General features: G+C 35.0%; 1 pseudogene; it reads right to left on the minus strand.

The window, feature by feature from the left end:
* Window positions 1–23,411, minus strand: LOC131857645 (uncharacterized; annotated as a pseudogene).
* Between the last annotated feature and the right edge of the window lie 2,703 nt (window positions 23,412–26,114).

Consider the following 26,114-nt stretch of genomic DNA (forward strand, 5'->3'; position numbering starts at 1 on the left):
TCTTTCTTCTTGTTTTTTATAATCATTGTCATGCTTTGATTTATTTTTCTTTCTTAGTGACTCCTTACTTCTCTCACTGTCAGTTTCACTCTCAGAATCTGAGTCTGATGTATCAGAATCTGTCGAACCTGATGAACTAGAAGAATCGTCATTAGAGGTAGATTCATCTGACTTAGGAATAGACTTTTGGTGTTGCATTACAAGCCTTGGCATATTCTTCAAATACTCACATAAACTCTCAGTGATACCACCAAGACCAATAGAAGTAAAGAAATTGATAACAAACCGTGAATTTTTGGGATTGTCCTTTGGAGAAATTGAATCAAAAGACTCCTGCATTGTTGGATCATTCAACCTTTCATTAAGCAACAATATACCAAGTTGCTCTGCCAGCTCCTGCAAGAGAATATTTATAAAAATATGGGAAGAGGAAGTATTATCTTCCTCTGTCTCACGTACATAAGCAAGACAATGCCATTGAAGAACATCTGTGCCAAGTAAGTGGGCAAAAAAATTTGCAACATTACACAGTTTATTTGTTTCCAGTATGTGTATCATAGAATATTGTTGTACAAAACACTTATCAAAAAATTCCTCATAAATTTTATTGATCATACAAAATCTTTGCCCAAGAAGACCATAATAACGAAGGTATGTTCTCTCTTGACCAAGTTCAAGCTTGATCTTTAGTAGTTTATGACCAGCTTCCTCAAAATCAACACTTGACATGATTGTCAAATAAATTGTACATCTTAAATTGACCAAGTTTGTCTCTGTCTCATCTTGTATTCTCAGTGATTCCTCACCTTCCTCTTCATCATCATCATCATCATCATCATCATCATCATCTGAATCATCACCTGAATCATTCTCCCCTTCTGCTTCATCTGAAGAAGCATCTCCAAGGATATCTTTCTTCAATTTTTCATAGGTTGCCTCATGCTCTAAGAAATCAGGATCTGGCTTGAAAACATCCAAACCGACTTCTTGATCAAGTTCATCTTCTAGGAAAACTTCATGTGTTAACTAATCTGGACGCACAACTAGATGACCCTTGAACTTAGCTTTGTGAAATGCAAAAAGGCCTTCGATTAAAAACTGTACTTGTTTGTCAATTTCCCCCTCATGGAGAATACCTCTAAATCTTTCAAAAATCCCATAGAGACCTTTGGGTGAAAGGTCTTGCAACAAAGAACCACATTCTTTCACAAACCCAACAACAACCTCTACACTGTCATCTATGGGGTTCTCTAGTAAAAGGGTGAGAAGTTCCAAGGCAATGATCTCATGTGCAACTTGTTGATTCACTAAATGAGCTATGAATTTGGCTGCTGCTATCAACATGTGCTTGTCATTGCATTTGTATGCCCTCTTAAGCTACAAAATAATTCTTCACAAAAGAAGATTGCCAACTTCAGGAAATTTTGTATTTACCACAACAACCAACGTAGCAAAAACATCTGTAAATCCAGGGGATACCATTTGGGATTTCATACAAGACCTACAAAATAGACCCCTCCCACAGATGAGATTCTCTGCAAACAACTCTAGAATGATGTTCTTGATATTAGATGCATTTACCTTGTTTACTAACCCATTGATACTCTTCCGAAGGGCATCCCATGTCATGCACTGGTATTCCACACTGCACTTGTCTTCAACATCTTTCATCATTTGAGCCAACTTAAATGGGGGAATGTAAACACCCCCGCTTCTTCCAACACTTTTCTCAACTCCTCTTATAGAACCTTCACCATTCCCATTCTGAGATGGAGTAGACACAACACCAAAATTTTTCACTTCCACTGCCTCTTTGTCCCTGTTGTTTCCAAAAGCCCTTTTACCAATTAATTCATGCCTATTTCTGTACAAAGACCCATCAGGAAGCATGAGTTTTTGCATATAAGCTCGCCCAAATATTTGACAGTTATTTTTCATCAAGATTCCCTCAAGAGCTAGCAGATCCTGCTTCCATACTTTAATTTTGTTTTCTCAAAGGACAATCCTAAAAATCCATGCATTGCAAACAACTTTTTACACCTTTGTTGGTTGTGGTGGCGTCACAGAGAGTTTACATCAATAAATGAAGAACATGCCAATGCTTTTAATGCAGTAGTAGAAGTCTATCTCTTATTCAATATCTCTAGTGAAACCCCCATGATCTTTTGTTGGAGTAGAATTTGTTATATTCTAGAAAGGGTCTTGTCCTTTGTTGATGGGATATTCATCTACCTCAAGAAATAACTGTTCTTTTCTCCAACAAGAAGTGGAACTAAATGAAGATCTAGCACCATGAAATGAATCCTCAAAAGGATTACTATAGTTAGTTTTGGTAGATAATGATCTGGGTAAAATACTAATGTGGCTTTAGGAAACATTATGTACTAGCTTAGCATACTCTAACAACTTTGGTACGACATGCTACATCCAATTAAGTGTCCATCGATATCTCTATTGTGTTTATGGATTGGAATTCAATGTACTCTTTTTATACAGAGATTTTACTTTCAACTGAAGAGTTTTGTATGTACTTACTTGTCTTTCGATTGTATCCCTATTTCAAGAATTTCTTCTATCAACAAATCATTTGTTGTAAGTTGTACAAGTGGAAGCTTGAACATGCCTTCCATGCTAGCCTTGTCGATACGTTCAACACCATCTTGTGCAACAAATCTTTAGAACTCCACTATTTTATTGAAGAGTGAGTAGTAGGGACAATCTAGGACACTTACAGAGGTTTTGCAAGAGAGATAAATAGACCTAAATATTATGGCTTAGTAATGATCAATAGGTAAATAGATAAGAAACTCTCAATATCAAAATGACTTTCTCAATTGTCTTTACTAGAAATGGATAGATCTGCTAATAATAGCTTTATGACTGCATGTCAACTTTAGACTCAATCCAAGAAGAGCTAGAACTAATATGCGATATCTAGATTTATGATCTCTATAATATAACAATCCCATAATTATGTTTCCACGCATCTATACCACAACACAAACATCATGCTAGTGTTCAGCCATAGCAATTGATATCCTAATTATAGAATATGAAATATGCACATAACTATGAATACAGATTAAGAAAAACAAAGAAAGATGCTTATTTGCAAACATAAATGACTAATGGACAAGAATTGAATTCATTGTAGATAGTTTTTAATATCAAATTCACTTATTTGTGTGCATTTAGTAACTCATGTACTTGTGGCCAACCATTTATCTCTTTCATAAATTAAACTTATTAATAACATTAAATGGTCAAGTAATTATGTTTTAGTTGAAACTGAAAATAAAATATTTTATTTCAGGACAGCTCACACTATTCCCTATCATATTTTAGACTCTCGGATTTGTTAGTAGTGGTTTGATGTCTTTGGAGCTGATCATTGCATTTCTTTAGTTACGTTTGTCAGCGTACTCCCAGCCTATGCCAAAATGGGAGCTTTGGAACAGGGTATGGACATCCATCAAAGCATAAAAGATAGAGGAATTTTGTTAGATGTAGTTGCAACTACTCTGTTAGCATGTATGCAAAATGTGGAAGCATAAACAAGGCACAGGAACTGTTTGACGGATTGCCTCAAAGAAATGTGGTTTCCTGGACTGCAATGATTTCCGGATATGCACAAAATGGATTTGTTGAGAAGGCTTTAGAAATTTTCAAGCAAATGCAATCGACAGGTGTAAAGTCAAATTCCACGACCATTGCTACTATCCTCCCTGCCTGTGCCAAAATGGGAGATTTGGAATAGGGTATGGACATTCATCGAAGCATAAAGGATAGAGGAATTTTGTCAGATGTTGTAGTTGCAACTGTTCTGGTAGACATGTATGCAAAATGTGGAAGCATAGACAAGGCACGTGAACTATTTGATAGTATGCCTAAAAGAAATGTTGTCTCATGGATTGCAACGATTGCTGGATATGCACAACATGGATTTGTCAAAAAGGCTTTAGACACTTTCAAGAAAATGAAATTGGAAGGCATAAGCCAAATTCCACAACCTTTGGCAGCATCCTCCCTGCCTGTGCAAAAATGGGAGCTTTGGAACAGGGTATGGACATCCATCAAAGCATAACGAATAGAGGAATTTTGTTAGGTGTTGTACTTGCAAATGCCATGCTTGACATGAATGCAAATGTGGAAACATGGACAAGGCTCGTGAATTGTTTGATACGATTCCATAAAGAGATGTATATTTTTTGCAACATGAAATTAAAAACTAGGGCAATTTGAATCTACCTCCTGCACAGGATTGCAAGCAATGCCACAAATGCCTTCGATGCGGGTTTGATGTTCTTAGGGGTTGAAGTCACCATGAACACCTACGTAGGATTGCAATGTTCACAAATGAATTTCCCTCTTCTTTTTTTTTAAAGTAATGGCCCTTGTCATCGACATTACGACGAACTCAAGCACTTTTTTGAAAAAAAGAAAATTCTCATTGCTAATGCCTTCTTCGTCGAAACCAAATGGGAAATTTCCATCAGAATTACGACGAACAAGGGCATTTATTCAAAAAAAATCAAATTTGGCCACAATATACCTTCTCCGTCAGAAACCTTAGTCGGAAATCTAGTCCAAATGTATTAGTGGCCAGAATGACCTGCTAGACTCCCATAATTCTTTTCCTTTATGAGATTGTCTCTCATTGAGCATTTAGGCACACAAAGTTGTGCTCCCTTGAACAATAAACCATCTTGGATCAAATAATCAAGAAAAAATTTATTAGTAAGTTGCTATGAGGTTGTCCACAATCCTTATATATCTCCTTAAAGTCTGCATCATCAGCATACATACCCTTCAGTGACTCAACTCCTACACTTTGCAATTGAATTTCCTGAACCATTATTGCCCTTAGGTTCTTAAATCATCAACCACTCTATTGGACTATCCCTTCTTGTTTTGATGGTAAAAGTAAAACCTTGCAAGTACTCTACCCATTTTGCATGCCTATGACTGAGTTTCTCTTGACTATTGAGGAAATGGAGACCATGATTATTAGTATAGATAATAAATTCTTTGGGGAGAAGGTAATGTCTACATTTTTTCAATGATTGAACCATAACATACATTTCTAGGTCATAAGAGGAGTATTTCCTTTTGGCATCATTCAATTTTTCACTAAAGAAGGCAATCAGTCTGTTATCTTGACTTAAGGTTGCCCCTATAGAAAAGTTACTAGCATCACATTCAATTGTAAAGACCTTATTAAAATATATTAAAGCCAATATAAGCTGCTCTGCTACTCTTTTCTTCAAATATTTAATACTTTTTTCAACCTCCTTGGTTTAAACAAACTTTATTTTCCTATCTCTCTTTATGGTATCTATTATGTGTGCACATACATGACTGAAACACCTAATGAATTTCCTATAAAAACTTTCCAAGCCATGAAAACTCTTTACCTCAACAACTGACTTAGGTGAAGGCCAATTCAAGATTGCTTCAAATTTGCTTGAATCCATTTTCAATGTTCCCTTTGTGATCGTGCAAACCCAAGATATAGCAGTCATGTCTTCATAAACTCACACTTTTTCAAATTAATCATTAGTTTGTCCTCATTTAACCTTCTTAATACCAAATCCAAATGATGTAAGTGCTCTTCTTTACTAGAATTGAAAAATAAGATGTCATCAAGATAAACAACTACAAACTTACCAATAAATGGCTTATGGAATTCATTCATGAGCCTCATGAAGGTGTTAGGTGCATTTGTGAGACCAAAAGGCATTACAAGCCCTTAATTTGTTTTACATTTTGTCTTCCACTCATCCCATTGTCTGATCCTGATTTGGTGATACCCACTTTTAAGGTCTATCCTAGAAAAATAGCTTGGTCCACTTATGCAACCCAACAAATATTCTATCCTTGGAATAGGGAACTTATATTTGGATATAATCTCGTTTGTTTCCCTAGAATCGGTGCACATCCTCCATTCACCCCCTTTCTTAGGTGCTAGGACAGTTGGAACCACACAAGGACTAAGGCTTTCTCTGATTATCCCTTTGTCAAGTAACTCTTGTACTTGTTTTATATTTTCTTTATTTTGTTATGGTGTCATTTTGTAGGCTGCTTTGTTAGGAAAACTAGCCCTTGGTATGAAGTCAATATGGTGGCTAATGTTCCCTATTGGAGGTAAAGAGTCTGGGATTTCATCAACCACTATATATGTATACTTCTCAAGAAAATTTTGGATTTCAAAGGCAATTCATCCTTCCTATCAAATGTCATAATAGTCCTAGGTCTGACCATGATTGCAAAGCCCATTTCATCCTCCTTCATGGTTTTTATGAACTCTCTCACCCACTACCATGACACTTGATCCTACTTTTTGATCTTTGTCTTCATCCTTCAAGGGTGTTAAAGTATAGGATGCTCCATCTTTCTCTATATCATAAATGTTCCTCCTACCATTATGCCTAGAATTTCTATCATATTGTCATGGTCTACCAAGTAACATATGGGAAACATCCATGTGGATGACATCACACAACACTTTGTCCTTATATCTCCCTATTTAGAACTCTACCCAATATTGCTCATTGACTAACACTTGCTGCCCCTTATTCAACCATGATACTTTATATGGTATAGCATGGGGTAATCTTTTTAACTTCAACCTATCTACCATATCCATAGAAACCAAATTATCAATGCTACCAAAATCTATGACAACTTGACAACATTTACCTTGGCATTTGTAGATGGTCTTGAAGAGTGACTTCCTTTAGGGTGGATCCTTCTCCATAGGAACCTTGATCAATATCCTCCTCATCATTAAAGACTCTCCAACTTTTGGTTCTTCAATTTGTGGTGAAGAGTTTACACTTTCAGCATCGCCACCTTGTGCTACTTGATTTCTCCTTTCACTCCTAAAATAATTAGATGACTATTCTTCAGGGCATTGCCATGTTTGATGACCTACAAAATTATTAAATTTATAACATTTTCCAGTGAAGCCACTTGATCCTCCTCCACTCCCAAATTTTCCCCTAAAATTGTATTTTCTTCCTCTAAAACTGCTTCTTGAATCCGATGTTTGTTCTTGAGAATTGCTTGTCTCTCCTTGAGACTTTTGGGATTGTCCTCTACCACCAAAGGTTCCTCTTCCTTTGAAAGTCCTTCCCCTACCTCTAGTTTGTCTCTGTTGTTTTCTTTTTAACTTCTCTTCAACCTTCATGGATAACTGATAAAATTCTTCAAGAGTCCTAGGGATTGTAGGACTAAACTCATCTTGTAAAATAGGTTTCAATCCATTAAGGTACCTTGCAACCTTGTTAACATCATCCTCCATATGGCCTAAACTAATACTCAGTTTGTAGAATTATTTTGTATATGCCTTTACATCCATGTCCTTTTGTTTCAAGTTTTGTAGTTGCCTATACAATTCAGTGGCATAATCACTTGGTAGAAATTTACCTTTCAACTTTGCAACCATCCTATCCCAGGAGGTGATCTTTACTTTTCCCTTCTTTCTTCTTTCTTCCTACACATAATCCCACCAAAGAGAGGCATTCCTTTCAATTTGGTTCTATCCAACTTCACTTGTTTCTCCTCAAGTACATCTTCAAATTCAAACTATTTGTCTAACTTTCCTATCCAATCAAGAAATTCCTCACTATTCAAACTACCTATATACACTGGAAGTTCCATCTTCACCTTGGAACCTTCTCCCTTGACTGCCTTTAGAAATCTTTCTAGTCTTTCCTCTTCAACATCTTTCTCTTCCTGAAGTTCTTGTGGTGGATTATTTTCACCCACTCCTTCTTCTTGATCACTCAAATCACCTATGACCACTCTTATTCTTTGATTAATCTCAACTAGTATAAGTCTTGCATCAAGGATTTCTCTCATTACTCTCAACTCTTGGGAAAGAGATTCTCTCATCTCTTTGGATATCCTCTCCATTTCTCTTTCAACATTTACCCTTGGAGGCATCTTGGCTTGTCCTCAACTCAACTTGTTTTGTATTCTTTTTTTTGGCTCTGATTGATCTTCCTTTCTTTGATACAAAAAATGATGTAGAGGAAGGACTAAAATAAGGCTTCCAACACATTGTTCTCCAATGGCTACTAACAACACACCAAGGGTGAACTTAGACATTCATCCTTACACTTTTACCATTGGGTCTACCTGAGGATTCCTTGGGCATACCTGAATATGACATTAAAATTAGGTTTTTAACCAATCACAAGGCCTTTGAAATCATAGACAAATTAATGACTTGTCCTCAACAATACACCAATGCATGGATACACATTGCCACCCTTGACTAGTGTAAGGGGCATGTCCTTTGTGGATTAAGGACATATAACATAAGAATAATCTAAAGCAACTTGTAATAGGTCTACAAGACTTCATAACACACCCTCATTTGGTAAACTCTCAACAAATATTCCAAAACATAAATTGGTGTGACCAAATCACACCATTTGCTACCCTAACATCCCATTACACACTGTTTCAATATGACTGTCAAATTAAAAACACGTGCAAACCACCACTTTAGACTCTGCAACTTTGGGATCTTGTAAAGAATTCCAACATAGATCCCTCTACCCATTTTCATGAATTTCCAATGGTGGAGGGCTGAGTTATTACATTTTCTTACTCATTGCTAACCCTAGGTAGGGTTTTTACCTATCAACACAAAAATTGTAATATATCCTACAAAACTCAATGAAATATTCTCAAACCAAAAGAAAAAGAAAGGTAATAAAATCCTTCAACTTCTTCAATTGATTTTCAAGCTGTAATAATCCATACAAAGTCGTACCACAACAAACTTAGACTGTTTACACATAAAAACAAGGTAAAAATATGTGCCAAAAATGTTGTTCCTTCTCCTTCAACCCTCTCTAAACTTGGGATGTGTGTGTTTCCACCTTTTTTATATTCAAATGCATCATTCCCAACTGTTCTAACCACCATCTAATCCCTTTGTTAACCATCATAGCAACTTTGACAACGTTTTACTTTTTTGCTTGACAACATTGACTATTTTTTGCAACATTTACATATTTTGACAACTTTTCACTTAAACATTCCAAACTGGATCAATAGGATCCCAAATGGTCTTAAATGACCTTAATTGACCAAAACACATCAAAACAACCTAAAAAACCAAAACATGACCATATGCACTCAAGGATGCCCCTACATCACATATTTACTTAGCCTAACCTGAATACACAGTAGATATGATGTATGGAGTTCTTATGAAAGTATGATATTTATGTGCACTACATCATAGGTAAGGAGAGCATGGTTGTAAATACTTTGAGTAGACATCTACATGAGATAATTTCTATGAACTTGAGTTTAGACTTGAGATCTCACATTCTGCAATAGTTTCCATAGAATTAGTGGTATTTTGAAGTTCAATAGTAGGTTTAATCTTAGAGGGCCCTTAAGGGAAAGTTTTCAAGTTATACTTTAGAGGATAGATAGCTTTTTACAAGATAGGGAATGTATTTATGTACCTTCCACTAAATATTTCCGTACTTAGATACTTTTTGAGCCTCATAAAGCACCTTATGGCTCACATGTGCAAATATTTTCCAATAGTAGCTTTGGGCAACTATGTGTCATGATATAGACAAGTTTGTGGCTAGATTCCTTGAGTCTTGGAGGCTTAAGGTAGATCATCAACATTTTGTAGGGTTACTTTATCCTCATGAAGCACCAAAGAGGAAATGGGACACCATCTCCATGCATTTCATTGTTGGGTTACCTTTATCTTCTAGATGTTATTATGCAATTTTACAACATTTAATAACTTAGCTAAGGATGCTCACTTATATCTAGTTGGGACTATTTATACATCACCAGTATTAGCTCAAGTATTTTTAGATGACATTGTTAGGTTGTATAGGGTTTATTGAAGATTATTTTTAATAAAGACTTGATATTTGCCTTAATCTTGTAGACAATATTGTAGTAGGTCTTGGGTACACAACTTAATTCCAATACAACTTATCATCTAGAGACCAATAAATATACAAATAGAGTAAATAAATTCTGAGAGGATATGCTTTGGATGTATGTGATGGACCATATGTATAGATGAGATGAGTATCTTTATTTGGTCACGTTTGCATATAATTGTGATGCTAAAATTGTGGTTCAATGAAAGCAAGCATACACATATAATGAGACAAAGAAATATAAATGGAAAGCAAATTTAAAACTACAAAATGAAACCAAACCATAAGCCTTCCTTGAAATGTCCCATTTTCCTCTATTCTTGAAGACCTTGAAGGTGTTGGATTGTTGGCTCTCGGTGGAGAAATGACCTCCAAAGTGGCAACTCAAGAGTTGAGTGGCTACGTCATGACTATGAAAATGATATGAAAAGCATGATTGTTATGCATGATTAATCCAAAATGCTAATTATACTCGATGATTGAAATGAAAATGCCTATAGTAATGATGCTAAAATCTAGGATGCAAGGGATCTTTATTGCTCCAAAATGAGGGGTATTTATAAGAATTCCAAGGCCAAAGCTGAGGTGGTAGGAATAGACGGTCCAAATTTGATCTGAAGATACCAAGGGCTAAGATTGAGGAAGTTGGAGAAGAGGTTGGAGGAAGGGACACTTGTCGTCTCTGTGGTGACAAGTGTCAAGGAACCTTGCTCATGAAAGGGAAAGTGTCCAAGGGAGGAGACATGTGTCTCAAGGGGAGAATATCCAACCCATAAAAGGTTAGGATAAAATGGGTTAGGATGTTCAAGATAGGATAGGATTAGTTAAACCCAGGATTAGATAGAATGGGTTAGGTTAGGGGGTGGTTAGGCTAGGTGGTTATAAGTTAGGAGCCATGTGCTCATTTTTGAATTTAGAAATTCAAATATTAGGAAAAGATAATTAATTTCAACAAATCATAATTTGATTTGTTTTAACTAATTATGAGATTAGAAGAGTGAATTAAAATGGGGGAGAAGATTAATTAATCAAAGGGGAATTATTGAAATGAACTTAATGAATAAATCCTTAAATTTAATTTATAAGTAGACTGAATGGGGAAATTAATCAAATTATTTGCAAATTCAGTTAATTGGGAAGGGTTATTAATTAAATAACTACGTATTTAATTAATTATCTTCAGACCATTTTTAGGTGTATACATTTTGCCCCTCTTTGAAGCGATGTGAGACGACGCGTTGATTCAAAGAAAAATCTCTATTTGATGTGGATATGATTTCGATATGATGCCCCAGACGTTGATTGATAGATTATGATGTGAGGATGCACCAGATGTTGATTGATAGATGATGATACAAGGATGCCCCCTCAAAAGATCAATTAAGAGAATTGACGATTGAATTGTTTGGATTTGTGTGAAATTGATTTCCTGATTAAATTTATTTGTTTCCTACAACTTTGGTTGACGAAAGTGTCAGTTCTATGATTAATTTGATGTTTTGCTTGAATTAATGATTGATAGAGTTTGATTGACCTCATGATCGATGAGGTTCAATGATATAAACTCAAGATTTGATGATCTGAGATTGACTTCATGATTGATGAGCGTCAATAATGTAAACACAAGATTGAAAATACTAGATGTGTGACTTCATGATGATTGAGAATCACTGATGGGTGCTCAAAGAGATTGATGGAAATTTCCAGTGAGGAGATAGGATAGCAAATCAAATGATCAAAGAGATTGATTGGATAAAGAATTAACATTTTTTTGATATCCCGTTGCAGGAAGATTCAAATGTGCTGATGTTGGTGCATTTGAGGGAGTAGCATGAGATTCATTTAGGCCGACAACATATGGAGAAATTTTTGGTCATCATCCTAGTGGACATTGATGCGAGATATTGATCATTGATCCGATTTTGTATACACCATTGATGAGACATTGATGATTCCTACAATATATTCTGTCATTTTTATGATATCATTGTACATTGGACCTTGATTATTTCTATTTGCCTTATATGGTCTATGAGATCATGGATGCATTCTACTTACTATATGATTATGGACCCTAGATGATGGATGCATGCCTCTTATATGATGATGCAAGATGATGCTATATGTACTATATGGCTCATGTGCAATGAAATGTTTCTTATTTGTATGATGTTTTTCTGACTTTTCTCATGCATGTTAGTATGAGATGGATGCAACACAATGCAATGATGATGTCTTTTGACATGATTGATATTTATGAATGAATGAAAGATGGAATGATCTATATGGATGATGGATCGATATGAATGACGTCTTATTATGCAATGTTGAAATGTGATGAAATGAACTAACTTATCATGTCGAATGAATGAATTGATTATTTCTGTTAATGTCCAATGCACTCAATCATGTAATTAGAGAGACAACACTTGTTGAAGCATTTGGCCTTGGAAAAAGATGAGCTTTTGTGACCCCATACAAAATGAAATGCGATCTACTTTAAATAATGCAAATGCAAATAAGATGCAATGCTACGATTGGATCAGTCACTTAGTCATTTCTTTTTGTCATCATTGAGCTTTTAAAATGTGGGAAGTGAGTGAAAACATCGATGGTATAATTGAACCATGATGACCTGAGCACTACTTTCCTGGGTTTTTTATATTGCAAGTTAGCACAAGCATTGAGTTATAATTGAACCAAGATGACCTGAGTGTTGCTTGCGTAAAACAAGCAGTATTAACCATTTCTATATGCAAATCCAAAATGTCTTCAATGATACTCCAATGATCATGTCCTGAGACAAATATACACATATTAATCATTAATTTACAAATAGTAGACAAGAAAATATCTTGTTCCATCCTTGTTTCTCTAGTCAGAGACATCCTTGAGTCACTCTGAAATCATGATAGCGAAAATCAAGATAAAATGTTGAACCATTATTATCAAAGTGTTAAAATCATTAGTCAAAAGATATCATCCATTGATATGTGTTTGTCATGTTTAGACTGATAGTGAATAGTTGATGATTGATAATTTGATCTTGTGTTCAACCGCTAGTACAAAAACAACAATATATGACTTAAAAACTACCAAAAATTATAGATAAATGACTAAATTTGATCACGTGACCACTGGTAGTTTATTGCCAGTCATAAATCAATTTGGTCACGTGACCACTAGTTGGTTTGATTGATCAATTTGGTCATCGATTTGGTCATTGATTTGGTCATTGATTTGGTCATCGATTTGGTCATTGATTTAGTCATATATTTAGTCACTAATTTAGTCATATATTTAGTCACTAATTTAGTCATATTTTTTAATCATTAATTTAGTCATTGATTGTTGTTCTCTGGCCATTTATTTAGTCATATTAGTGATTTATTTAGTCATATATTTAGTCATTAATTTAGTTATATATTGACTCATTAATTTAATCATTGATTGTTGTTAACTAGTCATTTATTTAGTCATCATAGCCATATATTTAGTCCTTATTTTAGTCATATATTTACATCCATTGGTAGTATATTTAATCATTTTTTATTTATTGGTAGTATATTTAATCATTTTATAAGGCAAAAATAATATAACATTAAACTCGAACTAGATCATAAAAGCAAATAAAAATATTACATATATGAACAAGCTACCTGTTAGAATTAAAAGATTGATTGAACATCATGACAAATAAGGTAATCTGCAATAAAAAATATAATGCAAATATGTATATATAAATCAAGTTATAAGATGTCAAATCTGTCTAAGGGTATATATGTAAATATAATAAAAAATGTCAAAGTTGTTTAAGAGTTTCCAACTCTTTCAAAATATTCAAAGTACTGCATAAAAAAATAAGAAACATGATAAACATATTCAACTATATCATTTTCTGCAAATATTTTAATAGCCACCTTGTGAAGGTTCCCTCTTTCTCTTTCAGATGGACGACTTAATCTATTTTGTCTTCATAAGGAAGAGGTGTGTTACTTGTGACCGTTAAAATGTTCACATTTGTGTCGCTTGTTCTTTAAGTTTACTCCATGCAGAATAGATAGGGAGTGAATCCTCCCAATGCCAACAACAACACTATCAAATGGATCTGAGAACCTAACTTTATCACCTTCATTAAATTTATTAGTGCGTTTCTACAAAAAGAAAAAATAACACGTTATATTAATACATATGTAATGATTACCCTCATTTGCATAATAAAACAACCATTATTTTAATAGTACGTGTGTTAAAATAACTACAAAAAGAAAATTTAAAAAAAATTGCAATGAGTCTATAGCTGAAAAAAAAGACATCTAGCAGACCAAAGTTATGAATTCACTATAATAGTCATACAATTATAAGAAATACTGCAAAGTCAGAAAAAGTAGTTTTTTGCACACATTTTCTTATATTATTTTGCATAACAGTCTGATTATAGACGTTATTTTGTGTCATAGACTTAGTGTCAGGTTCTAAAACCTATTGGGTTGGATGGAGGCATGAATCCACTTCATTTTGGCTTTTGAATCACCTAATTCCATTAAGTATTGGCTGAGATATTCACATTTTAGTGGAAGGTTGTCAAAGCCCTCATTAGGGTAACTTGAGAGGCACTAAAATGTAACCAAAAAAGCCTTTCGATGAAAGAGCGATGTCGAGGAAATAAAAAAGGCACCTAGCGACACTAAAGTTTCATCAAAAACCCAACCCAACATTGATGAAAATAACAACGGCCTTGCCGAAGCAAATTTTTTCGATGAAAGAATGATGTCGGAAGAATCGAATGAACTCTTGGCGAAGGCAAAGTTTCATCGAAATATGTATTGTGATGAAATCATGCCAAATTTCAGCAAAAGGAACTCGTCGATAAAACAAGGGTTTCGATGAATGGGATAAACAACTTATCAAAGCAACATGTTCCATCGAAATGAAAAGAAAGCGAGACAAGCACATTAGCTTGACCCTCAAAGTATCTATCAAAAGACCGAGTTCCATCGATGTATCCAATTCGATGAAAATGGGAACGGTCTCATAGAGATGGTCTCATCAATGAAAAGGACATGTTGGTGAAATCCCAAAAGAATATGCCGAAGCACGAGACTCATCGAAGTGGATATGATCTCTGGTCGAAGTCACAGATCGATGAAATGGAATGAGATCTCATTGAAGTAAAAGGGGTTTTGATGAAAACAAGCTATCAAGTAAAGCATTAGAGTGCATGGAAAAATGAGACCTTTCATCAAAAATCCAATATTGATGAATTCAATGGATAACTCATTGAAATATAGTTTTCGATAAAAAATGCATATCGATAAAAGGTGAAAACACTTGAGTGAAGAGAGAGTTTCATCGAAACAAATTAAATAGTGTTGGGTCTATACTGAAGATGGGCATCAATGAAACTAGGGCGTCGAAGAACATGAAAATAAAGTCATCGAAAGGGTATGATTCATCAAAATAAGAGTTGCCTTCAGGAAATGTGGCAGGCTCATGCATCGAAAGACAGAAATCAGTAAAAAAGTACAATCAATCCACAGGGAAATATTACACGAATCCAAACGAGTCACATCATCATAAATTCAAAATGCATTTCTTAATGACCGGTGTAGTACCAAAAGTAATCAAACTACTCGAATACCAGAATTGTTCAAGCAAATAAATTCGTCAAGGAAAGAAGGAACTGGTGTAGCAGGGGTCGCAGAATTCTTCATGGAAAGAAGTAAAAACTGTAAGTTCTTCTCAGAATTTCTTGTCTTCTTTTGAATTGAACATAAAGATGGAAGCTTCGTCGTCTAGGAAAGCTAAAAAAAAAAGAAGAACAAAGAGCCTCACCCTCCTAAAACCAAAGAAGAAAATCCAAAATGACAGGAAAAAGAAGGTCGACCCTTCGACCAGGACCTAATAGACCAATTCCCTCTATCAAGTCACCGGTCTAGAAAGATTAAGAACGATGATGAGGGATTGGAAGATAGATTTGAAAACATAGGGGACATTTGGATAGAGGTTCGAGGGCATGAATTGTTCATTTTCAGTTATGCTAGAAGGTTTATAGTAGAACCAGTGTGCAATATTTGGAAGCTGAAATCTAGGGATACTTGTCATTCCCAATGTCTTTGTGAATGTAGAGTTGATAACAACGTTGGTAGAAAGGTATGACCCACAAACGCAAACCATCTACAACTATAAAGGGAACCGCCTGTTGCCAATTAGTAAAGAGTACATTTAGCAAGTTTTTGATCTGGAATGGGGGCATGAGGATGAAGTTGATGCCAAAAAGTTAATGGACGAGTATTTAAACATGGAGAGAACATATAAACGATGGAGACTCCCACCACACAGACCGAAGACCGAAGGAGTTGGGACTTTGTTTGCAGATATTGACTAAGCCCCATTTGATGTTAACTTGTTTTCTCCCTACTTTAAGTTCACCTATTATTGTAATGCACAAGTGTTGGGCATGGAAGCCTCCCCATTAATGGACATTACTGCTATGGTGATTTGTGTTGACATCCAATCAAAGGACCCAAGGACCTTTGATTATTCTTCTTACTTAGCTCATGCCATCAACCATGGGTTAGAAAAATTAAAGGGAGACAGGGTTAATGTGAATTTCAGATACTATTCTCACCTTATGCATATGTTGCTATACATTGGTCAAGATATAGGGCTATGGACTTAAGGTTTGTCCATTAGGGAGTATGATAGAGTAGGAATCTGCAAACCAATGTAATTATGGTTATCAGCTTGGGACCAAATATACATTAACAACCAATACATGCACTTTAAAGAACATTTTGTGAAACCGTTATACAAATTGCTTGGACATCCATGTGATTTTTCACTTTCCCCTCAGGTTAAGAAATTCCTTCGACCTAAAGATTTTGATGAAGAAAGCCACATTACCCATAACTGGGGGGATTGGTACCATTTCTTGGATTGCACATAGATTAAGATGTATGGGTTTGAGGGAGAACCTTACTTATTGTGTGTGATTGTCTCAGACAAAATTGCTTATTTGGAAATCATTAGGCAATTGTCTATAGCCAGTACCAAAAATTTTACAGATCATGGGAAGCAGTCAATTGTGCCTGGCTTGTTGTCCTTTTTTGATTTTCTTGTTAAGAGTTCAAAACGTTATGGTTTTATGCAAAATAAGTTAGAATATTTCCACCTTGTGAGAGTAGACCCTAGGCCCAACTTTCATCTAGAAGGATATATGCCGGGGGATAGAATGTCACAAAGATTGAAAGCCATAGAACATGTGCCATTAATGATTGATGACTTCATCAAGAATGTGGAAAGGGATGAAGCAATCAAGAAGAGGTCGACACATGATAAGGTAGCTAAAGCATATGAAAGGAAATTGAGGAGGGGCAAGATCAATGAATAAATCTTGGAAGCAATTGATGACCCTGTGGCCAAACCGAACAAACTAATGTCTCATGAATTGGAGATTCTAGATAATGCAGTGCCATTGTATGTCTTTAGAGAAAGGATTAAAGATCCTAGGGAGACTACTCCCATTTCCTGCTTATCCCCTGAATCCACTACTAAATTTGTTAACATAGAAGAATATGTGCCACCTATTGGGTTTAGACTTGATCACCACAGGGATCTAGCAACAGGACAACCCTACAAGATGAAAATTGATGATGTTAGAATCCTTGAGCATGGGAATTTGTTTCACATCAGGAGTTTGTTAACACTCCTAAGTTTAAAACCTTCTTATATCAATACAAAGGTAGGATGATTAGGAAACAAATGGGAAACATGATGGAGGAAGACACTCAACGAATGTTGCAGGAGGAAATCAATGCTGAGAAAAGAGAAATGACCCCTGAAAGAGGAAGACAACTCCTCAAGGATGTTGGTGTGATAATTTACCCTGGGTGGGAAATGAAAGTTGCTATTATGTTTGACAGCTTTAGGAGAAAGCAACACAATGACAAGAAATTGTTACTAGAGGAGGTTGATAAGATCTTTATAGGTTTAGGGTATGATCCATAACAGAAGGCCTTGTTGCTATGGGCTCTATATTGAAGAGACAAGAGACCCCTACTGGTAGACATAGATGAAGCATTTGGCCACCTCATGATCCATCAAGTTAGAAAAATAGACCCTAGGATCACTGCCCAGTCAAACCATGATGTTGCAAAGATAAACAAAGAACAAGTTGAGTTCTTGGTGAGGGAAAACCAAACTGTCAAAGGCCTTTATGAGAAAGCACATGAATAGAAACAATATTGGCAGGATAAGGCATTATTGTTGGAATCGGCCCCAAGGATTATAGAGGTTGGACTTGCTAATTATGAAACTCATAAAGATATACTTGAAACAATCCAGGAGGCTTCATATTGGAGATATAAGAGCGAGAAGGGGAATATATTGCTCAAAGTTGCACAGGCTTGCACTATCAAGCTTGCTGATGACATAGTTGATGCTCGTTTTAAGGTTATGCTATAGTATTCTTAAGACTTCTTGGAGATGCACACTGGTACCATCAAAGCATACACATAGCATATGAGGTTGTACGAACAGATCCAGGAGATCATGACCACTCACGACTCTATGACTCCAAAGGATAAGAATGAAGTAGATACCCTCCTGAAGGCACACAATGAATTCGGGGACAAGTTGAAAAATTCCATCCAATTGCCAGCCATGTTCTGTGATGGATAACTCATGTCATTGGGAGACTGACAACTTCAATTGACATGTTTCATGAGCACAACTAGAGGACTAGTCGATGAGGATGGGGATCTAGCTCCATATGTGATCCAGATGATAGAGAGATCCTATACCATGGAGAGAACAATGAAGAAATGGACCTCAGACTTCTAGTGTTACCAAGATGATGATTATATCAATCATATTGGCATACTTAATTTGTTTATGTCTAAGTTTAACAAACTATAGCTGTTTAGTTCAAAAGGGGTGCACCCCTTCATTTCAAAAGACCCGTGATTCTCATATATATGAGAAGGTTTTGTAATGCTAGTCATCATCAGATAGTTTTAGATCTCTACAAGAATTTATCAAGACTTTGTTAATGCAATACAATAGACTTTGCTTTCTTTTGTGCAAGCTGTAGAACATATTCTCGTGGGGTATCAATTCCTTGTGATATTATCTACAATAGATAAGGTAGCTTGAATTTCTTGGTGTGGAATGTTGATGAATGTAATGTCCCTTCTTATGAATTCTTAAGAATAAGGAAAGATTTAATCACAGATGACTTCTTTTTTTAAGTAATCAACTCAAAACCTTCATGAGAACTAATATATACAATAGTAGTTACCACTTACACTAAGAATGATGGTTATAATCTTCTATATCGATATATTTATCCCTCTAATTGGTACAGTTGATAATTGAAGCGATATATGATCTGCAACTATTATTGGGTTACAATGAAAGTGATACTCAAAACTCATAATGTATGGTCCCTATCAAACTGATAACATATAATATATTTGCTATGTCTAAAATAACCATGGGGGTTATGCAATGACAATGTTCTGGTTAATATAATGGAAATATCATTCTGTTGTCCATGATACAACTATAAACTTATGTTATCACTTTTCTCTCTGTGTCTTATGGGGATGATGAATAATTGTTGTGTCTAATTATTCCTTCGAAGTATGCAAATAATGGTGTTGTTTATAATTGTTGACTTCTAATCGTGCCACCTGAATATATAAATGGCAGTTGCTTGCTTTGGGTCGATTTAACCACAGATACCAGTAAAAATAATCAGAAAAACCTTATTTGTACTGCACATATCAGTTATCTGTGATCAACCTCATGTATGGAAGCTTATCTAATAGTTAAAAAAAGTATAAAAATTATTTTTTATTAAATGGTTCATGTATTCACATAAATCTGTCCAATTTAATTAAATGAATGTTTGCTATTTATTTGATTAAAAATCCACTAGCCAACAGTTAATTAAATTAACATTTAATTAATTCATCTTCAAACATTCTCCTATTAATTAAATAAACTATTCAATTTATTTTAATTAATTCATTAAACCAAATTCACAATCAATTAAATGAATAAATCCTATTTATTTCATTTAATCCCCTTTCTTCTTTTAAATAAATTAAATAAAACATTTATTTAAATCATTAAATCCCCCCCACTTGCATTCTCCTAAAAATGCAACTTGCACCTATTTGTTGAAATAAATGAATTTTATTTTAATAAAAAATATATTTTCCCTCACCCACCAAACCCACTTGCAATCCTAAATCCCCTTCTAGATTCTTCTAAACCCCTTCCTAATTAGCCTAATCCATCCTGTAATTATTGTCACATTCCTAAGCAACTTGGAGTCACTTCTCAAAGACTCCAAAGTCTTTGAAAAGAATTTAATTCTTTATGTGTCCAACAAGCTAACCTCTAAAGTCTTCCAAACCACTAATGGCTCTTACATGACTATTTATGGTTAAATCCACTTGCACCCATGGTTACGGATTTTGACCCCTAACCCAACCCTCATGTAACCCATATGTCTTCTCAAGCATTTATTGCTTTGACCATGGCTATCCTCACTAACTCTTGCACAAGAGTTTATCCATTGGATAAAAGCATTATTCTTTGAATAATGAATTTATTCACTCAACTCAACATTAACCTTACCTCCCAAGTTAACCCTCAGGTCATGTCAAACATTTAATGCTTATTCCCTCTCCTCTCAACCCATCTCATGTTGACATTTGTCATCCTGGGATTGGGTTGAAAGTCCTCACATGGATCTTAAACAATTCAATCCTGACCCTTGTTGAGATTACTCAATCTCAATCATCCATTGCTCCATTTTTCCTATAAATAGAGCTCACATTCCTCATTTTCAAATCCTCAAGCATCTAGCATTTTTATCTATCATCCTGAAAACTTGTATGCATTTAACTTATAGCCAATTTTAGAGAAGAGCATTTAGCATAAATCACTAATATATTGTCATTTTGGATTAAAATAAATCTTAGTTTATTTCATAGCATATCATAACTAGTTTGTTTTACACTTGCATAGCATAGTTAAAGCATTTCAATCTTGAACCTCCATAAGGTATCCACAGTGCAAAAAGCTGCTGAGAGCTACACTAATTTGGAACTTGGAGAGGAGAGGAACAAGGGAGGAGGAGATACAAGCATGGTGGAAGGCATTTGGAGATGTCTTCTTGCATTTATTTTCATAGTTAAATGCTTCATTATGTTTTTAGTGTCTCTCTTGGTATGCCTGCTTAGATTAGTCTTTGGTTGATTAACACTAACATTTATCTTTGTTTCTTGTGTTTCTTATGTGTTATACGACCATAGATTTTTGTCTAACAATCTCCCATTTTGTAGAGCATCAGTTCATATAGATTGTCTTTGTTATATGTCAAATGATCAAACTTAAATACAACATGTCCATTAATTTCCCAGTCATCATGCTCTAGGACTGAGTTGCAAACTTGTGTTGTGCATAGGGCTGAAGATTTTGTAATGTTCCCTATTCGATACTGTCATAGTTCAAATTATTTATCAATCATTAAAGAATAAATTACCAATTTATCATACTAGATAATTAATTCTTTCATCCCTAATCCCTAATTCTTAATTCAATGTACCAACCTTTGTTACTACTTCAACTTTAAGGAAGGAGGAGGATATGTATGTTACCAAAGCGCTTAGAGACCAAATACAATAGGTTCCCTCAAATTTTATAGATCCAAGCCCTTACCAATCTTGGGTCTATACCCTCAACGCTTATGGGTCACTAATCCCCACCCTCTCTTGGGCTTTAACCTGCTTGGATTTATACTGCCCCTCTTTGGAACATCTCATTCCCATCTTACTGGCAGTAATAACATGGTTTAGGCTATAAGCATACTAATTTCTTATGTATTATGAATATATATTATTATTATTTATTATTAAATTAAATTTCAAAGTAGGGACATTACAGTTAATGTTATCTTTAATTTGATTAAATATTCAATTTGATCATTAGAAGTATGTTGGCACAAAAGAAAAAACAAGTACAAAAAGACAAAAGAAAAGTAAAGGTTTTATAGCTCTGACCTCAATTTGAGCACATCTACTACTATGAATATCATTCACATACTGCTTCAATTCATCATCATCACTATCAATATCAACATGTCTATGGCATCAAGATATATTTTTTTTCTTTGATAAAATTTCTCTGCATGTAGTTTAAAAAATTATCCATATGAGGAGTAATTCATTTAAAAAATAGTGAACAAAAAGAAAAAAATCATAGATTCATTTTTCTTTATATGATCAAAATACATTTGCATACATATTCAAAATACAATATAAAGAGGATATAGGTGAGAATCAAAATATTGAGGGATAGACTCTTACATGATCTGAATCCATGGAATCATGGTCATTCCATACATAAATTATAGGCTTAACAGAGGCAGCCAACTGCAAAACTTTCTCGGTGAGACTGTGCAAGCAACTCATTATATCTTCTAACCCTTCATTTGAGTTGACATGATTTTGTGAGGCTCTTAGTGGGCATTCAACAGATGGATGTGAAATCTCTATGGATGAACTAGATTTGTACTTCATACTACTTGATTCTCTATTACTGTTTTCCACCTAAAATACAATGTCAATTTTAACATATAGACATTCCAAAAAAAATTTAATTAAATAACACAATGTAGATTGAACCAAAAAGCCATACACTTACTCCTAATTTGTCCATTTTGGCTTGCAACCCGCCTCAGCCAAATGACATATATCCAACACTCACATTATCTCTTGCTCTCTTGCCTTTGTGACTCATTGTCAAATATTCTTTAGAACACATGCTTTCTTTCAATGCCTCCCACTATTTTGGAGATAGAGTGGAGTAGTCAAACCTCTCTTTTCCCTCCATGATTTCTTTTCTACAATTGTATCTAAAATTGTTCATCAAAAGTATCATCTTGTTTTTATAATATTCTCTTGAGATTTGTCCACCAATAGTGTCAAAGGCATTTTCCATTTTTTTAAAAACATTTTCCACACTTTGTGGATCTTGGTCTGAAAAATTTGATTTACATATATCCAAATTGGCCCTACATCTTATGCCCATCTCAGTGGCCCACCTTGCAGCATTTTGCCCAATGGGTTCACCATCTCTTGACACCGCAACCAAGAATGCCTTCTTCCCTTCTATTTTTCTTTCTTTTGTATTCTTCTCTACAGATCTATATAAATCTTGACTCAATCTCTCTCTTTTAACATAAGCGTCCACATATTTTGTTAAACCACTACCAATATTTCTAGTTGATCCAGTACTTCCATCAAAAGTTGCAAATGCAACAGCTTCACTCTGAGCCACTAGAACTTCATACTCCTCCACCACTTTATGTGTGGCATGAGTAGATATATCAGTAGTGGTCTTTGCAGATTTCACTTCAAACACATCCTTTAAACTTGAATAAATCATCTGCAAATTCATTGTTCCTTTGCTCTCTTGTTTTTCAATAATTTCTCTTAGACTTTGTGTAAGAGATCACTATGTGGTATATTAGGCTACACATCACCATGTGTTATATCAGGCTGCACATCACCATGTGCTTTGTGAGATTTCACATCACCCCAGCTATAGTTTTGACCAAGTACATTTGTTGAGTCACAAAAACATTGGCTTCTACGAGTTGGCCGCATTGTATCTTTACTTTTTTTTTTCTCTTCTTTTTCTCTGCACTGTTTTTCTTGGTTGAAAAATAAAAAAATATATCATATCATGTCCTATGTACATAAAACTCTTGCCTATAAAATTTCATTAAACAATATTAAACAAATAATATACTACTTAGTGGATTTACAACTTGCCTGTTTGCCAAACCTAGATGCGATAAAAAATCATTATTTTTGGCCACACATTTTTCATGAGAGCGCTCATAATCTATGATTGGAACTTCAAAAATATGATCACTATCATCTTATTTTTGCCTTAAATTCTTTTTCCTCATTTCCTGATGTCCAAATAAACAATATTGTATAATTATCTCATCAAACTGAATAGTTCACAAAGCATATCTCAGTGAATCATAGTTTGATACATAGAACAGTGAATCGTCTAGAGCAGGTATAAGGCAATAACAAACCATACCATGATAGTCATAGAGCTAAAAGATTGCCATTATATAGAAGACCCAATAGATGCAGAGCAATCCATGATACAAAGATAAAGTAAAGTACAGTCTAAGATAATGGTTATCTACAAAGACATTTCATCAAATGCTTGTCTTGTAGTCATTACTATTATAAGGCACAACTGACAATCACAATGTAGCATAGTTACAAAGATTAAAGCTAACATATTCATATAGCAACTTTGTTCAACATTAAATCTTTCAAACAAGTATTAGTTAGAAGGTTTGTGTCCTTACAACATAAAAAGTCTTAAAACAACATAAAAGTCTTAAATAAAAAGTCATAAAATGGGGCTCATCAATAATCATGTGCATTGTCAGCGAGATCAAAATCTTGATCACTAGTGTCTACATCTGCTTGATTTTCTTCCTCATCCTCATTTGAGAAATGTAATACATTCTCTCTCCCAATTTCTTCATTTGTAATCAAAATTTCTTCTTCAAACAGTCCCTCATTGTCTTCATCCACTTCTTTGAATGTTTCTTGTAAATTAGCATATTGCTGATAACTCAATGATGAACGGATAGTACTAACCCGGTACTGAGAGGGGGGGGTGAATCAGTATAGACAAAAATACAGTCCTAAACTGGTTTGACAACAAACACTTCAAATGACTGGCAAACAGTGACACTGGTTTGAAACAGAGTGCAACCGGTAAAGCTAAGAATGACTGAGACAAGCATTAACTGGTTACTCACTTAGCTTTTCACTCAACTCAAGACTACACTACCATTTCACCCTTATGCATAAATAGGTAATCTATCATCAAATCATAATAATGGTTAGTTCAACATGTTTTATTGATAGGCATAAAACACATAACCATCATATGCTTGACAGACAATAGGAAAGCATCACAAGATAAAAGCATCACACATGACACACATATTTTTCACGTGGAAACCCAACTGGGAAAAACCACGGTGGGGATGAATACCCACAAGCTATTTTTGAACTCTTTAAAAGTTCGCTCTGTTAGGAGCCTTGTCCGTTTAGAGACATTACAATAGGTTCTGCTAGGAACTGATCCTGTTAGGGATCACCCGGTTAAGGGATGGCTAGAATACCCAGTTAAGGGTTAAACCCTATTAAAGGTTACCTTGTTAGAGGATTTCAAGGGCTCAATAGCTTTGAATTACCCTATTAAAGGATTTACAGCAAGCCGGTTAAGGCTACCCTATTAAGGGATTTTCCAACTGTTGAGGTGGTTAGAGATCAACAGGTATTACAATGATCTGGTAACAACACTCAATGCTAATGTAGATTTGCTTAAGCTCGTCTTCACCTTCTGCACTTACACTCTATAGGTATCACTTCTCTCCTTTTGGTCTAGCAAGAATCACGTATCCCTTCTCTTGGATACACACACACAATTTTTGCCAACAACCTTAGAAAGAGACACAACATTGACCTTATAGGAAAACAGATAGGTCGGTAGCATAAACCCTAAACAATAAACCTGTTCGGTTAAGGAATTCAAATGGTTCCATCCTGACCGTTGAGAACACTCCATTAATTGCAACAGTCTTGATCCAATCTCAAGACATTCTCCATCATCCATTTTCACCGATTTCATGGCGGCTGATAACCCATCACACGTTATCACCATTTTATAGACTTTGCACATTCTCGAGGTAGATAGGAACAATCTCCTTCATGCAAGATCCTTCACGTGCACAAGGTTGACGTGGCAACATGATCTATTCTTTGTTACAATGCTAACTCATCACACAATGTCACCGGTTGAGCCACATAGGCTTGAAGCACTTCAATCGGAAACCCTGAAGTTGAGACTACCAACCAGTAGTCATACAACGCTTCCATGTGCCGGTTCACCTTGAACAAGCACACCACTTCACTTTGGCACAAATGTCGGTTCAGAGTGTTATGTCGATTCTCTCATATGCCAGTTCTCACCTCTTCAACATATTGACATCAATGACAACATACAATGTCATTATATCCTCATACCGGTTCACATAATGCCAACAATTGCCCATTA

The sequence above is a fragment of the Cryptomeria japonica genome, chromosome 8 (assembly GCF_030272615.1).
Source record: "Cryptomeria japonica chromosome 8, Sugi_1.0, whole genome shotgun sequence".
Lineage (NCBI taxonomy): Eukaryota > Viridiplantae > Streptophyta > Pinopsida > Cupressales > Cupressaceae > Cryptomeria > Cryptomeria japonica.